At 42.4% G+C, this 17513-nt stretch overlaps 1 protein-coding gene across 1 annotated transcript in view; it reads left to right on the forward strand.

The window, feature by feature from the left end:
* shank3a (SH3 and multiple ankyrin repeat domains 3a) overlaps positions 1-17513 on the forward strand; it is a 315279-nt gene that overhangs the window by 65869 nt on the left and 231897 nt on the right. Inside the window, exon 2 of the mRNA XM_064342483.1 lies at positions 6621-6674. The gene's annotated coding sequence lies outside the window, so the exon portion shown is untranslated. The remainder of the gene's footprint in view (positions 1-6620; positions 6675-17513) is intronic.

Genomic DNA, 17513 nt, shown 5'->3' on the forward strand with positions numbered 1-17513 from the left:
TGATTAATGGCTGTGACGTAAAAAAAGTTCTGTTTTTGCCATCATATTAGCACTGCGATACAGTGACATTGAATTGTGCTGTGAAAAAGTGGTTTGCGGGTTTAAAATTTGAGAAGGTTACAAGTCAGGTGATTTTCGTAGTGGCAAATGCCTTCGTGCCTTCAAAATTCCATTACCTGACTGAACGCACTCCGCCAGTCACAGGCAGTAGCCATTAATTGGGGAAATTTTCCCGGACAGCTGCGAACTGTGGTGAAAGTACGTGTGCCAAATTTGTCGATCTGGCAGGACACTTGCTAAAAGGAATTGTGTAAATGAACACAGCTGCACTGTGTTGCTTAAATATCGCTGCCGTTTGTTAAAAGCTCGTTTTGGTGCACGTAGTTACGTGGGCGACAAAAATAGCGGGCGTTTTATGGGAGGAGAGCACACTGGAATTTGGGGACCGTGTCCGAATGCAGATGGTGCTGTAAAATGCAGTAAGCCCGGCCACATGGAAAAGGGGAGAAGACGCTGTTCTGTTGGAACGATGAGTCCATGGGTTTTGTAGTTCCAGGTTCTTTTCACTCTCGTCCAAACCTCCAGAACTTTGAGAATCTGAGCAAATACTTTTTTTTTGTACTCTGATCAAGCTCCACCCCCCCCCCCAATATATGATCACACGTCAGAACTCTCCACCCAACCAATACAGTAAAAAAAGGTAAATGTATCATGTTTAATTAATGGGTGTGGAAGGCACTGCCGAGTTCAGTTTCAGTTACAGCATATTACAGCCATATCACTGTGCAATAAACTTAAATAGCAATTTGCTGACACCTCAGAATGGAATGATATTTCTGCGCGTTGAAATTGATGTTTTTCCGAGGGTGTACAGTTCTTTGGTCCTTCGAAAAAAAAAACAGGATCCCCTGGAGCCATACGTTGCCCTGCGTTGCCTTTTTCACAATGGTGCTTTGGACCAGAGCGGGCTCCTCGACACCTTGTGAGGGCATTTAACTCAACGCACAGTCATCTGGAACTGAACGAGTGCGTGAATTTCATATTCAGCACCAGGATCTGAAAGGCAAGGCTGAGAAAATAAAACACACGGACAGCACTGAGTTGGCAATGGAAGGGTTTACCGGGCTGCTGTTAAGGCAATTTGCAATACTCTAATGCTGTATGTTTGGTTTAAAACTTTTCCTTGCTGTCATTTTCATAATCATTGACCTTCTCAAGAGAACACCCAATCAAATTCAAGCCCTGAGTGTACACCCCCCCCCCCCCCCCAAATAAAAGAGGACTTGAGTGCCCTTTACGAATGTCAACTGTAGGAGTTGGGAAGGGGGACTGAAGTTGACCACTGATGGGGGGGATGCAGTGATTGCCATGGCGATCTCAGCATTACCATGGTGATCGCTGCATCTTCATCAGAGCACAGTCGCGTTTGCTTCACAGCCAATATCTGTTTCATTGTCTGGTTATGTCTGCTTTCTTCCTTCACCTGCTCTTCATGATTGGCCAGGAAATAGCTCTGGGTGACTCCACTGAAAGAAAGACAAAATAAAATCAGAAATATTTCAATAAGCAATACATAAAATAAAAAAATTTAAAAACTCTCCTCAGTTTAGAGCCATCGGTTATGGTGCCACATGTACCCTACAGCTGCTGCCCCCGAGCTGAACTGTAAAAATAATAAATAAATATCAGATAAACAAGTGAAAATTGCCAGAATAATAAATCATGAAGTCAGACATGCGATTTTTAAAAATGCAGTTTAACAGTCATTTTAAAGGCAGGCGGTCTTAAAGATGTTGTCTTTTTGTCTTCGGTTTCCTCATTCGTCAATTGGTGGTGCCTTCCTAGCGTCTTTTGGCAGACGTTCCAAAAGACTGGCAGCGTAAAAAGCTTCACCGTTTCTCTTCAGACCCATTTTTGGCTGGCGTTGCAGGCCGTCATTAGAAGAGAGTGCAGATTCCGTCTCGGCTGGCAGTTTGTTAAGGCATCGTTTATGCATTCGGGTGCTAAATTATTCTGAGCTTTAATAACTAATAAAAGGAGCTTAAAATGTTTTGTACCGGTTGCGCTCCACAGTGAAGCCATAATCACGCCTGATACTCACAAATGCGCATATTCGTGTTTTGGAATCCACCTGCGTCAGAAAGGGCCTTTACTTTCAAAATGTTTCTTATGTGGAAGAAAGCCACTGTGGTCCCATTTGTTGGAAGCGCATGAAAGTTCACCTCTGTGTTGAGAACAACACCCTGGTTCTTTTTGACGTGGGACTTGCCGCTCAAAATAAGTGGTCCCTGGTTACCATAATCGCTGTTCTTTTGGTGCTTCGGAGCCAGCGACAGGGACTTGAGTTTTGTGCTCGTTTAGCTTTCAAATGTTTTTGAAATCCAGAGGTTACTGTTCGCCAGACGTCTCTTTTAGGAGCTGACAGCACTACTGTCACATGGTAGCACCGAGCTGTACAGCTGTGCACCAACTGCACACCTGGAGATTTACACTGTGTTGCCCCCATTACTTGGCCCCTAGGGGTAACATGTATGGGGTGAAGAGCAAGGGGACCCCTATATATCCCAATACAACCCCACGTGTACATCTACAGTTTCTTCAGGTAGCATCTCCGAAAACAATGTGGAATTTTCTGTCTGACTAATAGGATCTAAACCACTTGCTGAAGTGCTGTACCAGATAGACCAATCCATTTTCACCCCTGACTGTTAATTAATAGAATGGTCTATGTTCAAAAGTGTCAGCCAGTTCCAACAGGGCAAATCCCTGACTCTAAGGTCATTAACAATGTTGGCCAGAGCAGGTCCCTGCTGTGGTTTGATCAGAAACCTGACTTGAACTCCTCTAATGGGCTGTGTTTGTTGCTCTGATCACTGCAGCTTATAGGGAAAAGGCGCGCAATAAAACAATGAAAGAGGGGAAGAAAGTAATACCAAAAGACTGTCAATTATTGCAAATCATATTTTAAGTTTAGCTTTATGATCAGTGATTATTATTTATAGACAAAATAAACCCGCCTTGTAATCTTCATTGCTCCGTTTTGTACCCTGCAAGTTGTTTTTCATACGAATCAATATGAATATGAGTCTCATCTTTCTTCGTTTGTGTTCCGCTTTATGAAACTTTCTTTTCAACAGCCGAGATTCTCAATTTGTCCGCTGGGTTTCTGTGTTTTGAAGAAACCTTTTTTCACTTTCATGGGAGCAATGATATCTAAAGTTGTTTTCAGTGCGCTGTTAAATTTTCCACAAGTTCAGCACACGTTAGAGAGTTAGGAGGCATGGGGGAGTGTTCACAATGTTCACAAACTTTTCACCTGCAGTGGAGTTTAAAGGATGCTTCGTAATAGTGTGTTCTACATTGCTCTTTCTAAAAAAATTTTAAAAACACACATGTTCTGAGACGGCAAAATCAATGATGGATATCATAATCAATAATCAGCTTGGGTGTTGTATGCCCCTTGTTTTTGTGTAGGTCTAGCAACATTCTGATTAAAATCAAAGAGAGAGCTGAAGGTTTAAAAAAAAATCATCATTTGGAATAGTAGTCATTAGCAACATGAAAATAAAAATCCCAAACTAAAATAACTGTCACGTTCAGTTGATTTATTGGACTAAAAATGCAGAAATTTCAGGGCAGGGTTAGCAGAACAGGGGTATTGCATTTAATTATCATGCCAAGATATTCAAAAGCAGAGAAATCCCAGAGAGAAATTAATTTTAAATTAAATATGTCTGCTTAGATGCCAGCTTGGGGACCTCCACATCCTGTTTTGGAAGAAAAGAGAAATTTCAAGGGTAGGCATCAATAAAAGATAGTGTCATTTGCTCCCGACCATTTCAAAGTTAAAAAAGTTATTATGTAAGAGAATAAAATCACTTAAAATAAACATTTTGCTTGCTTAGGTCCTAACATTATGTACAGAAAGATGCAGCTTGGTGTGTATACTGTACTGGATCGGCCAGACTGAAATCTACAGAGCGTGTGGCTTTACTTTTACGATAGCTAGAAACGATCATCTTTATAGAGGAGAGACCTCTTTCAGTCGGCGTACCTGTCGGCAAGATACTGCCTGGTTGTTCTAGAACACATTTCACTACTGTAGTCCGGTATTATTTGTTGCTTTCTGAAGTGGAGCCCCTCTGTTTGACCATGTTGTGGTGAAAACCAGGCCTCGCCAACATGTACAATCACTGTGCCGTGTCTGTGTTCCTGTGTTTGTGCAAATGAGAGGGCACTTGTTTGGCTACGGCTAAAATTCTATCACCTGGAAAGCAGGAAGTAAAGGCTCTACGCTTGTTTCCTGTCGGTTCCTGAATAAATGTGTCCCCAAACATTACAACCTCCTCTCTCTCTCTGTCTGGAGACTGGGCAGGACTCCCAGGTGTGTAGGGAACTGAGAGGATGAAACCTGTTGCTGACGGTGAGTTTTGTAAAAGGAGAAATGGACCGGAGTATTGTACTGTATATAGAGTGAGCAGTATGACAACAGAGTGTACATCATCAAGAAAATCACATTTTCTTGTTAATTTCATGACACTGGAGACATTTCATTAGCCTTTATGCTTTATATTTAAATATATATGGATATTTGTTGTGATCTAGTTGACTGGTTGTACCTGCGCAATATTGCTTTGTTTCTGTGTTCCAAGTCTTATGCCACAAAAAAATGACATGATTTTAAACAAAATACTGTACTAAGAAAACCCATATTGGACCGGGACCATCACAAAAAAGTAATATCCTTTCTGGCTGACCTATGCCCAGCCCCTCTGGTGGAACATAACTCCTCTCTGCACTGTGATGTTTATGCTGTACAGTCCGGTCCATGCTTATGCGGATGGCCAGGACTGCCTGAGACGCTCAATGACCAAAGGACGTTAATGCCAGTGTGATTTAGAACTTTATTCTGGCTGTGTTCCATTGTAAGGGTCAATTCTGGCTGTTCGAGCCAAACTCCAGTGGTACAAGTCTGGCCACCCGCTATTTCAGCATACGCCCACACACATACGCAAACCCATATTCGCACAAAACATCCACATTACAGGTTAACGGAGTCAAGATAAACTTGTTTTTCTCCTTGAGACCATGGCTAAATCCTTACGCCACTCAGGCAAAGCCATGATGTACTCGATGGAAATTTAAAGACAGGACGACCAAGAAACGTTACAATAAGAATATACGACTTTGTCAGGGTGTGGATCATTCATTTAAGAAGGAAGAATGTAGAAAACCAGTAACCAAATGATGCTCCTTTTTGTGCCATTTGATGCATTTTTGTGTCATTTGCCCGAAATCTGATTTAATTTAGTTAGATGGGAGAAATTTTACTGTCTGTGCCATCCTGCAAAACAATGTCACAGCTGTTGTTCAGTTGTGAACCTTGAACCTTTAGGGACTCTTTTGACTTTTTTGTCTGAGTTCAGTCAGTCTAATGTTAAAACGGTATCATGAAACTCTGCGTCTGGCCTTGGTTCTTCCCCTGGGTAAGCTCACTTCATCAGACGGGCACATTGCCGTCAAAGCGCCTTGCACACAGAGCTGCTGTCCTTGCTGTGTCCACGGCTGTGTTTGTGGTAACACGGGGGGCCATGTGGTCCGGCCAACTGGCCTTCCCCAGCTCGAGGAGGGAACAGCTTGGCCTCTATTTCGGTGCCAGCGGTGGCGGTCCAGAGGGGGGATGTTCCCTGAGAGCGTTTCTAAGAGCCCGTTTGTTCCTCTGCCTCGTGCGGAGCGGAGCTCTTTCGTCCGTCAGAATAGAACTCTTCGGTAGTTATGGCGACCAGATCCAACGGCGGTCGTCCGTGCGGCTGGCGCACGGGTTTGGAATGGGCTTTCCTTCACCCCCGAAACGCGCTGGAGGGAGGGCCTCGTTGTGTTGTCCGGGCCCATTAACACCTTCGGAAAACCTTTGATGAAAAACGTTTTGATGTTGTTGTGTGTGATGGTGAAGTGTTTGTTTTAAAAAAAGCATAATCAGATTTTTTGACTTGTGTGTTATCAATTATCAATGTCAGGTGTTATTTAGGGTTTTATTTTTAAAAAATTGTCGCTTCCTCTCCAAAATGGTGCAGAAACTGGCAACCATAAACAGCATCCTTTTAGCTGTTAATTTTAAAATAAAAAGTACTGTTGCATAAGTAGTAAAATATTTGTTGGATGTTTTCCAACAATATAAAAGCCCCTTAAAATTTTCAATGACATAGTCAATAGTTTGTGGGTATTGTGAGCAGGCATTCTATGAGTATTTGGGTCCTGCCATCCCTTTATAAGCTACTGTGACCTCATGTTTGTGTACGAACGAAACTTTTAAACCCAATTTTACATGTTTGATGAAGATTTATGTTCTGCCGTAATAGGACCTGAAAATACCTTGTTTGTTAATAGCATGTAGTTTATCATCAGTACCTGTCACCATGGCCAAGCACCTTGTTGGCCCTATAAATATCATGCCCTCAGACGAAGCCACAAGGGCAATTTATCTCTTCGTAAATATGACCGGGACTGGTCATGCGAATTATAACGCTGACGACTGTGTCTGCGACCTGATGGATCGTTTGACCGCCTTGTGTCGTTTTCAGGCCACGTTGATTAATTTCACAAATCCACCTCTGTTTCAGGAACAAGGAGAAAAGGACAGGGGAATTGTGAATCCATCTTCTCTTCTCAACAAGGTAAGACCATCATCAGTGCTGGCCCTCCTGTGAACAATGGTGGTTGACATGCTTTATGGTTTAATAACCACACAAAGTGTCTGCAAAACTGGAAAGTTTATTAACAATGCACATCTCTAGACGATAAGCGGAGCTCAGTTCTGTAAGCAACTTCCTGCGGAGTTGTTTCAGCAAATTGTGTTGTTGTCAGAAAAATATTCTGGCAAGAATGAACCTTTAAAATATGCATGGTCTCACGCAGTACTGTACGAAGGTAATTCTCGAATGTATTGTCAGTGTATTCGTCTTCTGCTTGTCTTACAGCCAAATTAAATATATTTGCATTGCACCCCATCCTAAATTTTAATTGAGTGGCTATCTCTTCTGTAGCTCATGTTTTCTTTTGCCTGTTAGATTTGCTGAATCTCATGACGTTCACGGTGGGGTTCATAAATTACTCCAAAGTCTGCAGTGCATTTCATGAATGTAACCGTATTTCATGAAGCTGACCGTTATTGAACTGAACCTGTTGCCATAGTGAGGAGAAGACTCAGGCTTAAGGTGTGTGGACCCACAGATTTTGTTGAAATGAGCGTGGGGGCACTGGGATCTGCTGGATGGTCACTGACCCCTAGCTAGGAGTGTAGTGGTCTACTGTTCTTTACCCAGCTGCAACTTATGAGCAAAGCGGTCATGGCATATGGTTATTGTTATTAAATTATTACATTTTTTTATGCAACCTGAACACAGGAAGGGACCAAACAGTGAAACCGAGATGTGAACTGAAACATAGAGTTAGTGAACGGCTACGCACCAAACCCAGTCTCATCGGTTAGCCCTCCAGTCACTTAAGAACCCCCCCAACCCCCCCCCCCCCCCCCCCCCGCCCAACCCCGCCCCAACTTCAGTTTCCTCCAAATTCCGCTGGTCTCTGTGCTTTTGTCCCAGAACCTCGTTGGCAGTGGAAAACAGGAAGTTCCTCTTCGACAATCGGTGTCCCTTTCATTGGAGTACAGGAACAGTTTCCATGTGGAATTGCACAGGGTGGTGCCACTCGGGGTATAAATAGTTCATCTTGGCTCTACATTGTTGTTTCTTTTTGCTTTTAGGAAATTTTAAGAATGCTGGTAGCCTCCACCCCCTTCCCAATAAAAAACTAAGACAAACAACAACAAAAAAATGCTGATATAACTGCATTCAGGGGTCTGCATGCACTTTATTTGGACTCACAATTAAATGCAAGTGACTTATTATTTTTTATTTTATTTTATTTATTTTTTTAAAACATTTTTTGAACTTTCACCAACACTGAATTATGAGTTCAAGCAATCGCCAGAATGAACTCAGTGTAATGAGAAATGTCAGACGAAAATGTAACACATTTTAATTTTAAGTCTCGTTATGCACATTTTTTTAGAGAATTTCGACCTGCCTTATATTTTTTTTCCCTCAAACTAGACGCGGTCCTCAGGGGTTGGTAATAACAGAAGGTCTGCACATGATCATTATGGCGCCATTAGACAACAGAAACAGTGTTCAGCAGCTGCGTTCGGCTCTGTTCCGCACCCGGCCCGTATTTAAAGCACGTTTTTGGAAAAACAAGATCTGGCATATTTCAGAGTCACGGCCCGTATTTCGGGTGACATTTATCGCCCTCGTTAATGTGGATATTCCACCGGCGCATTATGCAAAGTGCCGAGCTCTAAAAAATCTCAAGTGATGGATGGACGTAGCGGATAAGGGCCATCTTATCGCAGCAGTGGGCTCACACGCGCGGCTGTAGTACAGGCAAATCAGAGCAAAAAATGAAATATCCCAACTGTCGCTTTTCCGCATTGGAGCCGGTTGGACAACGTTGGCTAACTTAAAGGATTTGTGGGGCGGGGATTCCTCCTCTGTGTTAGAGGAGGTGATGGTGGTGCCGGTGCCGTTGTTTCAAACCATCGATTCACAGACTCCTTTTTTTAAATTTATCGTTTTTTTGCTCAGCATGAGCGTTGCCGCCAGAACTCACATACGTCAGTGGTACTCTGGCGAAAAAAACAAATGGCATTTTTATCTTCCGAGGGGCTCTTTTAGCGGCGGTGACATTAAAGGGGGCCGTCAGTCTCGGGTAATTGGGGGAATGTGTGCCCGTTCTGTCACGCCCAGCGCCTCTCTGTCAGTTGGGGAGACGCGTTTTCGGTTTCGAGGGATTCCCGCAGGTGTTCCGGCCTGTCCTCCCTGTCTTTCGCCCCATCTGTCCGCGCTCGCTGAGACATGTCAGTTTATTGTACTTTGTGCCATTTTTAATGGCAGAAATACTTCAGTAATAAACTTTGAAATGAGAAACCGTTTTTTTTTTCCTTTTTTTTTGGTTTTGGATGGTGGAGCGGTGTATCCAAAATGTCCAACGGGAGAACTTTCATGTCTGCCTAAAAGCAGCTAAAAGCTGCTTCTATCTGATGCCAAAGCCTTCAGATAGTGCCAAGGAGTTAGCGGAGCAGCAGAGAGATACGGTGGAAAACCAGAATAAAGGAGAGCAGACACCCACTCTGTAGATCTGACTTTAATACTCATCCAACGGTACTGAAATAAATGGTATCTGTAGTGTCCCCAGAAGGATGGATTGGTGATCCATTCTGCCAAAGAAGAGGAACGCATTTGGACCATTTCTGTCTTTGCGAAGACCAGAACCAGCATGGTCATTTTTCCGTTACCCCAGTGTAATAAATCACTCTTGTTTGAGAGTGTTAACAGTGTGTGGGCAGATGAAACTAAATACAAGCACTCAAATAGCAGAAAACGGAATGTCAGGGTAACTTTTTAGCTTTTCGGTCTGTTTTTATCGGTTGGCGCTGGACGGATGATGCCATTTCCTCCTGGAGTGCCTGTGCCATGACCGATCCACCTCACTGTTTCACTATTGGCAGCAGACGTTGCGTTTTGAAGGCCTGCTTCAGCTTTCGCCCAACTTTAATCCATCCGGGTGTAGGAAAAAAAAATAAAAAAAATAAAGAAAGATGACTCATCTGACCATATTACTTTTTTCCATTGCTGAGGAGTCCAGGTTTTGTACTCAGTGCACAGGGTTATGTTCCTTTGTGCATAACTGCTACTTTCTGTCTGAATGGTTGCCCTACCATAAATACCGGCTGTGTCAAGCACATGACATGCAGATTTGCTGAGACTGGTTCACAGAGGTGTTGATTAATTTCCGTGGTCCTTTTTAAAGGTCTTCGTTTTGGGGTGTTAAAGCAACTGTCCTGTTAGGTGTCTGTGCCCGTCTGTGAGCTTTGACTTGTGACCGCTGTTCCTCTTCGGAGTTTGTTTGTCTTTGGCATACGTGTGTTTTGATCATTTTTGACACTCTTCCTCCTGCCACTTTGAATAATTTATCAGCTTTTGTGGTTGATGTACCTGAAATTTGAGCATTGGCTATTTGGCCCCTGTGTAACTCTGTCAGATGCCTCGTGTTGGACACTGGGCACTTACATATCCCAGTGCTGGTTTTCACACCTCTTTTATGGCTGATTCATACTGCTAATTGGCATTCAACTTCATATGACTCGCCTCTGTACTGTAGCTGCCTTCGTAATCATGATTCAGTTACTCCAAAGTGCTTTTTTCTTGTGATGTTTATATTATTTTGTCCAACCCCTGTAGATTTAAACACTGAGTATTTTGACTATCATGTCAACTGTGGTTCTGTTTATACTGTACTGTAGGCTACACTTACCTATCAGTGAAGCAAACCACTCCTCCAGTGCTTCTCTCTGAAATTGTACATTCTCTGGGGCATGGAATACTCTGGGGAAGCTGGTTGCCTATAAAATAATATTAAGTTTGAAAAATACGTTTTATTTTATTTTTTCTCTCTCAGAATTTGACACATAACCTTCTCAAGATCAGACGGCAATCGAAAACATTCCACCTGTGGTACAGTTTGTCTCTTATTTTTTCCAATAATAAACTTGAACGCTTTTGCGGGGCCAGTTATATTTTAAGACCCATCTCGAGGAGGCGGGGTCGGAGTCGGCTAAGGGTGGAGTGCTGTTAATTATGATTGGATTTCTGTAATGAACCAAATGCAGTAGACTCTCAAGGCTCTGCCAGACGGAACTGGTTCCCTGCCAAACCTTTAAAAATATTCACATTACGAGGGTATTGTCGACGGTGTCGCAGTTCACTTTCCAACTTAATCATGCGTCGCGCGACTTAAAACAGCCTCGACTGAGTTGGCTGATTCTGAAGGAGAAATATTAATATTCCCTCCAGACTTCAGGGAGTCTTATCATGCAGATGTCAAAACTCTGTCAAATGACCTTTAGTCATGTCAGAGCACACTGTTAAATGAAAATATGGAGTCTGAAAATTGATGAATTGCACCAGATGTGGTTTCATCACCATTTTAAATGTTTTTTTCCCTCTAAATTCTGTATGGACTGCCAGTTTTCAAGTAAGGTTAATTGTTTAATGTACATGCATGTCATTTTGCCAAGCTAAAATTAAACAGCGGTTTTAAGAATGGTCAGGATGGGTATCATTTATATATTATCTAGCATGCATTGCTAAGAAAGTGGGCTAAAGTGATCCTCACTTCATTAAATTTTGGAAATCTACCCTGAAAAAACGCGGTATTTAAATGACATTCACGTAACTAATTAAAGAAACAATCAGAGGTGTGATTGATTGAATTGCCACCGGTGACCGAGAGGATTTAGGGGGCAGTTTCAGCTTCAAGCTGTGTCCCTTTAGAGGAAGCCATGACGAACTGTGCAATACCGCTATCGTTGTCATGCGTCATGGTCGCTTTACGCATGACAATAACCTAATGCAAAGACAGCGATCGTAAAAAACAGAACTTGGTCTCACTGTGACTGGAGTGGTTAGGTTCTACCTTACGTTTTTGTTAACATGGGAACGGTCTTTGGTTGTGTGTTGTGTTTGCTATTCAACTGAATAAAACCAAGATAATTGCCCATTTATATATTTGCTACATCTGAAAATTATAGCCCACTAGCTACAGATACACTCCTATAATTGTATGCTCTCAAAAACCCTTTTGAATATAACGGTTTTAGAGAATCTTTTGAATCTCAATTTAAAGCATTGTGGTGAAGAATATAAAAGCCTCAATAAAATACACTACTTTTTTCACTTTCAGACCCCCCAATGATATGGTACAATTGTTGTACTATATTAAATGGCACTATAAATTACACAGTTGCTCGTATAGCTCTCCATATAACCAGCAGTACGCTACTACCTGGCAGTTTGGAAATGCTGAACAGAACCCAATTCAAGATCAATAACACTCTGGTAAACGTGATGCGGGACACCAACACAAGCATTGGCTAACGGCAGTGTTTAAAATTCGAACCGACTATTTGCATTCTCTTAGCCCGTTATTAGGGGAGTTAAATAGCATCGTTAAGCGAAGTTGATTAAGTATCGCGGAGGGAGGCGGTCTGCTGTCCTGTGGTAATTAAGTCTTTTAAAGGCCAGCAGGGAGAACTGCGGTCCGACAGGCGCGGACCGCTTCAGATTTGTAATTGCTGAAATAATACCAGTCGCGTGAAACGACGAAGGAGGGTCACGCCAAGCCTGCGCTGCGCGCTGGTCAGGTAAACGGGAGCGTCGGGGAGGCACGGTCGACTGATCAATGCGCCTGCTGCAGAGCACGGCGAAAACATTTACCACCAGCGGCTCCGGCACACTATTAATGCATCGTCAGGCAACAAAATGGCCAGTTCTGAAAGAAAATTAAAATTCATATCTGCCCCATTGATTTATTTATTTTTTTTTAATTTTTTGTTTATAAGGTTTCCGCTTTGGAAAGAAGATAATTTGTCACATATTTAGGAAGGAAGGCAACCGCGAATTTTATTTAAGTGGGGCGTTTTATATCGACAGCTGCAATTTTTAAACTAGCCAGTGAAATATCCACGCTTGCTGGACTTGGACACTTGCATAAAAGTGAACGATGAAACGCAATGTTTGTGGTTGCCTCAGTGTTTTTCCAGCCGCCCTGCTCCTGTTGCTGTAGATGGTGCATCATGGGATTGGGAATTGTCCGTTTTTTGTTCGTGTCGCCGCTGCGCTTTACATTTCCTGACTGATCTCAGCAGGTGAAACCTCACCTGCTGCTGGTCCTGCCAAACACGCGGTGAGATGGGAACCATTGTACTTCTTCTTTTACCTGGGCTGTGTTCTTTTTTGGAGAGCTCCTCGTGAACTAAGGTTAAGATCTCCCGGATGCCCTTCTCCAGCAAACTCCATTCAGCCCTTGAGGCCTAAACCTCTTTAAAAGTGTGTGGTTCCAGTGATTAACAGTCTGACTCTCGATGAGTGTGTTCAAGAGTGGGGGGAGGGGGGGGGAGCGAGGGGGGTCCAACTGTTCCCTCTAATCTTGGCCCGGCCGCCGGGACTGTTTTCCCTTCATTAGTCTTGCTGAATTTTAAGTGATGGGGAACGTGGAGCCCACAGAGTGCATTCCACAGCTGCATTTCTCTTCTCTCAAGATGGATTTTGTTTAAGCATCTTAATCATAATTAATTATAATTTCCCCACTACTGTTAATTTAGACTACGGGAGTTCCAAAATGGAGGAATGAAGGAATCTCCAGCAGGTTCTTATTTAAAAAAAATCAGCAAATAAAATAAATAAATTCCGTTGCCGTGGTTCCCCCACAGCCTCTCTCATGATGGTAGTTTTGTTGTCAAGCTTTGAAGAGTCTTTCTTCTCGCAGTTTTGTGTGTGTGCTGTAATCAACATTTAAGTCTGCCGATTCCCGCGTGGCAAACTGTCACATCGTGTCTTGCTCTCCAACGTTGGCTCTTCAATGCCCAGTTTCTGTTTCGACTGTACACACAGTTTCCTCACACAAATGATGATCCATTTTTGTCTCCGTCAGTTATTCAGATGTGGTCTGGCATCACGCCACGCTGTTGTTAATTTTTTAATTCCGTTGCCGAGACAGAGCCACATTCCTTTAAAAAAGTGCATATTTATTGTTCAGAAACTTTCGGATTACTTATATCAGCGATAATCAGAAAACGACTGCAGATCAGCTATCTCCCAAAGTACCTGTGAGGCCAAAGAATTTACAGTCGCTTCAAAGCTTGAATTGAATTCCTGTGCTGCACGGAGTAGCACGAGGTCAAATTTAAACGCTCCAGAATCAATACCTTTCCCTTCTACTTAGAAAGTGTATTTAAGCAACTATCGTAAATGGATTAATGAAGAGAACTTGGAAGCTGTGAATCAAGGAGGAAATGCTAATTTTGTGATGAGGTGTGTGTTCTATTTATTTTATTTAACCTGCTAGGTCAGTTACGAACTTCTCTTTCTTAGTCTTCTTTTTTGCAGTGACGACAAGGGTTGTCAACCCTAGTCGTCAGTGAAATTTTCGTTTTTCTAATTATTTGTACAGGTCCGGTTTGCGGTCTCTACTGGAGAGCATAATATCCAGTCTGAGCAATTGATGGACAAAAAAAAAAGGTTGATTGTATAGCCAGATGTAGAGGGCCAGTTTTTTTCAGCTCAGTGGCCCCATCACCGGATTAGTGTTTGCTCCAGAAGGAAGAGCGCCCTCTACTGGTCCCCCAATACTTCTTCCATCATCAGCCAGTTTTCCCAGGAGGTTTCCCCTCCGTGTACTCCTGTTAGCCTTTAGCAGTTAGCCATGAGAAGAGTACAGATGGTATGGCTGCTCGTGCAGTGTGATGCTGCATGTGTGTGCGTGGACCGCTTTAAAAATAAAAGAAGCTATTCCACGAGGGCTGCCTTTTTAATTAGCTATCTAAATGAAATGGCACCGTTTCTTACCGGAATAATCTTAATCTTGGCAAGAACAAGAACTACTGACCCAGTGTAACAAAGCAAACCAGGTGGTAACCAGAGCTGTAAGCTCTTGGAAATACTTATCGGAATTATAAATTAATTAAAAAGTATGCATAACTTTATACCTGCAGTTTAATGCACCCAACTGTTTGGAACTGGAATGTGCTATGTAGCTGTGGTCTGTTGTAGTTGGTTAGCAGAGAACCGTGCTGTACACTTGAGTAAGATACTTTTCCTGAGCTTTTGCAACGGATACCCTGCTGTGACGTAAACTGTGATCACTATGACTCTTCCCGCAGCACAACTCTCACAAAGACAAAGCTACTGTAGGACCGTGAGGTTAAGTTGTTTGTTTCTCCTGCTGTGCCGCCTCACTAAAGGCTGGAACCCGCAGCCTCTCGTGTTGTAATCCACCCCGAGTGCCATCGTCTTCATCTCTCCTTGGCGGGGTTGTTCAAAGCCAGTAGCCTTCCATTCAGAGACGATGTGCTTGTCTGCTGACTTCAGCCTGCTGCCGGCACAGAAAGCCGCAGGACAAGGGAAAGTCAGTTTTTCTAATTAATCTTGATTTTTTTCTTTGATTCATTTCTTCATTCCAGACAGAGTTGTGTGTCTGATCAGCTCCAAATGCCAGTTTTAATCAAACAGCAAGGAAAGTGTAAATATATTCAGGGTGACTCAAATGCATAAAAAAAAAAATCTGTGCAGGGTATCAAAAAACACAGCTCGGGCTTGGCAGCAGAGAGTTTATATTGAGATAAAGGTGGTTTGCTGTGCTTTCCACATGGAGCAATGACACGGCATAGTTGTCAGGTGGTCTGGTACTGTGCCAAGAAGGTTATGGTTTTGAAAAGACACAGCATCCAGCAGCTGTAACTGCCTCTTATCAGATTAGCCTTTTGGGTGTACCCAAAGAAGAGGGCATTGCACTGCACAAACAGACTATGCAGAAGTTGGGCTGTGTAAGTCTGTCTGCATACTCGTGAAATTTTTGAACAGGTGTTTGTGGAAGAAACACAACTGTTTCTGAGGATCAAGCATATATTGGAAATGATCTGAATAAATAATGTTTGTGGATATTTTTGAATGCATAATCTATATCTTGAAGCAATCACAATGTATGATTTAGGATTACATATTTTTTTTTACCATTAAAAGACTGCCAAATATTTTTAATTTAGCATTTTGTAAATCTTACATTCATATAGTAAGCTGGAATTTTTCATGTTACAGCATATTCTGCATAGTTTTTCAGAACACATCTGCAAGTGGTTTGCACAAGGATTTTTAATAATTTTTTGCATTCTAATGGATAGGCTGTGAGATTCTTTCATGCGTGCAATATCTTTCATTCAGAATTGTCCATACTTCTGTATGGAATTAAAATGAAACGGAGGAACTGGACTGACCCATTTTGCCAGAGTGTAGATAAAGCCATCCTATGCTGTTGCTGATTAAAAGAAGCTCTCATCCCTGTTCTCTCTAACGCTTTCCAAATGATTATATATATGTGTGTGTGTGTGCCCAACAATGGATTGGCAACCTTGCTATATTCCTGCCTCTCGTCCAATGCATGCTGGGATAGGCTCCAGCTCTCCCCCTGCGACCCTGACCAGGGATAAGTGGGTTAGGTGATGCGTGGATGTTTCCTCTTTGGTCTTGTGGTGGGTGAAGCTGGTTTAGGCTGTTTGGCTTCTGCATTTGCATCATTTGATAAGAGCAGACCGTCTGACAAACTCGGGCTATCACCACAGACTGTTTTGACAGCGCCTCATAGCTGCTAAGATTGACTGACGCGCGGTAGCATTATGGATGAATCAACGTTGTGTGGGACCGCTGCAGTTTTTAGGATTGAATAATGATTATGATTATGATGATTCTGAAAGGGGCAGAAGTAGGGGGATGTTATTTCTGATGTCTCTTCCAATTGTCCATTTGTTTTGGTGGATTTGTCAAACATCTGTGGTGACTGGTGGTCACAGAAGTTCATTTTCACACTCACACCATTCGAAACAGCTATTGCAAAGGGCCCATCGAGTGGTTATTCATTTGTCCTTGAACAGTTCACGTGGGGGGGGAGGGGGGTGCGTGATTCGTTGCACAACCTTATGCTAAACTGCCACCTGTCTTGGTTTTTGATGGTTTGACGCGCTGCATAGAAAATTAATTACCACTACACAATATTGCCATCCTTTTTTTTTTTCTTTCATCATATCGTAAATGGCCACATGGATGGCAGATTGAATATTCATGGTTCAACAGTAAAGATAGGATGTTTATACTAAATGAACGAAAGTACCCAAAACTCTTGGAGAGGGCTGTGTATGCTCGAATTGGTTTAAACTAATCCTGTTATTTATTATAGCTTTTACCCACATGAATATGTTTCAGTGACCAGATGCCCACACTTTTAACATTTATACATTTTGTCTGTCAGTCAATCAATCAACAACTTAATCAGTCTATAATAATGTGGCACTCTTTACAGACTATTGCTCAAATAACAACCAGTCAAACTCCAGGAATAGCTTTTTCAGCTTGAACAGAAACTAGTATGTACAGGGGTCCACAGGGCTGAGTTTGGGGAGCCCTTTTCTTGGCACTAAAACTTAGAGTCACTTGCTTCCCCTGTTCTCTATATCTGGTCTGCCTACCTTAGCAAATATTCAAAGTGAACAGAAAGCTAACTGAAAAATAGTTGAATTTCTTTGAAAACCGTTGCCGGTGTTACGTAGCGCAGTTAAATACAATTCAAGGGGTTTGGTGCTCCATGGAATTACATGACAAGCTCGTTACTTTTGCGGCAGTCCTTACATGGATTAAGACACACCCATATACCCAGACTATATCACGTAAAAAACATGTAATTCATTTTTGCCAGGAATGGCTAATGAACAGACAGTGTCCATTTAACGTAAGAGAAAATATAATTGGATGCTTTGAAAAAGACAACCTTTTCCCAGGGGGGAATTCCTGGGTTTTTTTTTTTTTTTTTTGGTAAACAAAATGGCCATACAAATATGAATGTGCGATTTT

This window comes from Anguilla rostrata, chromosome 7, assembly GCF_018555375.3.
Source record: "Anguilla rostrata isolate EN2019 chromosome 7, ASM1855537v3, whole genome shotgun sequence".
NCBI lineage: Eukaryota > Metazoa > Chordata > Actinopteri > Anguilliformes > Anguillidae > Anguilla > Anguilla rostrata.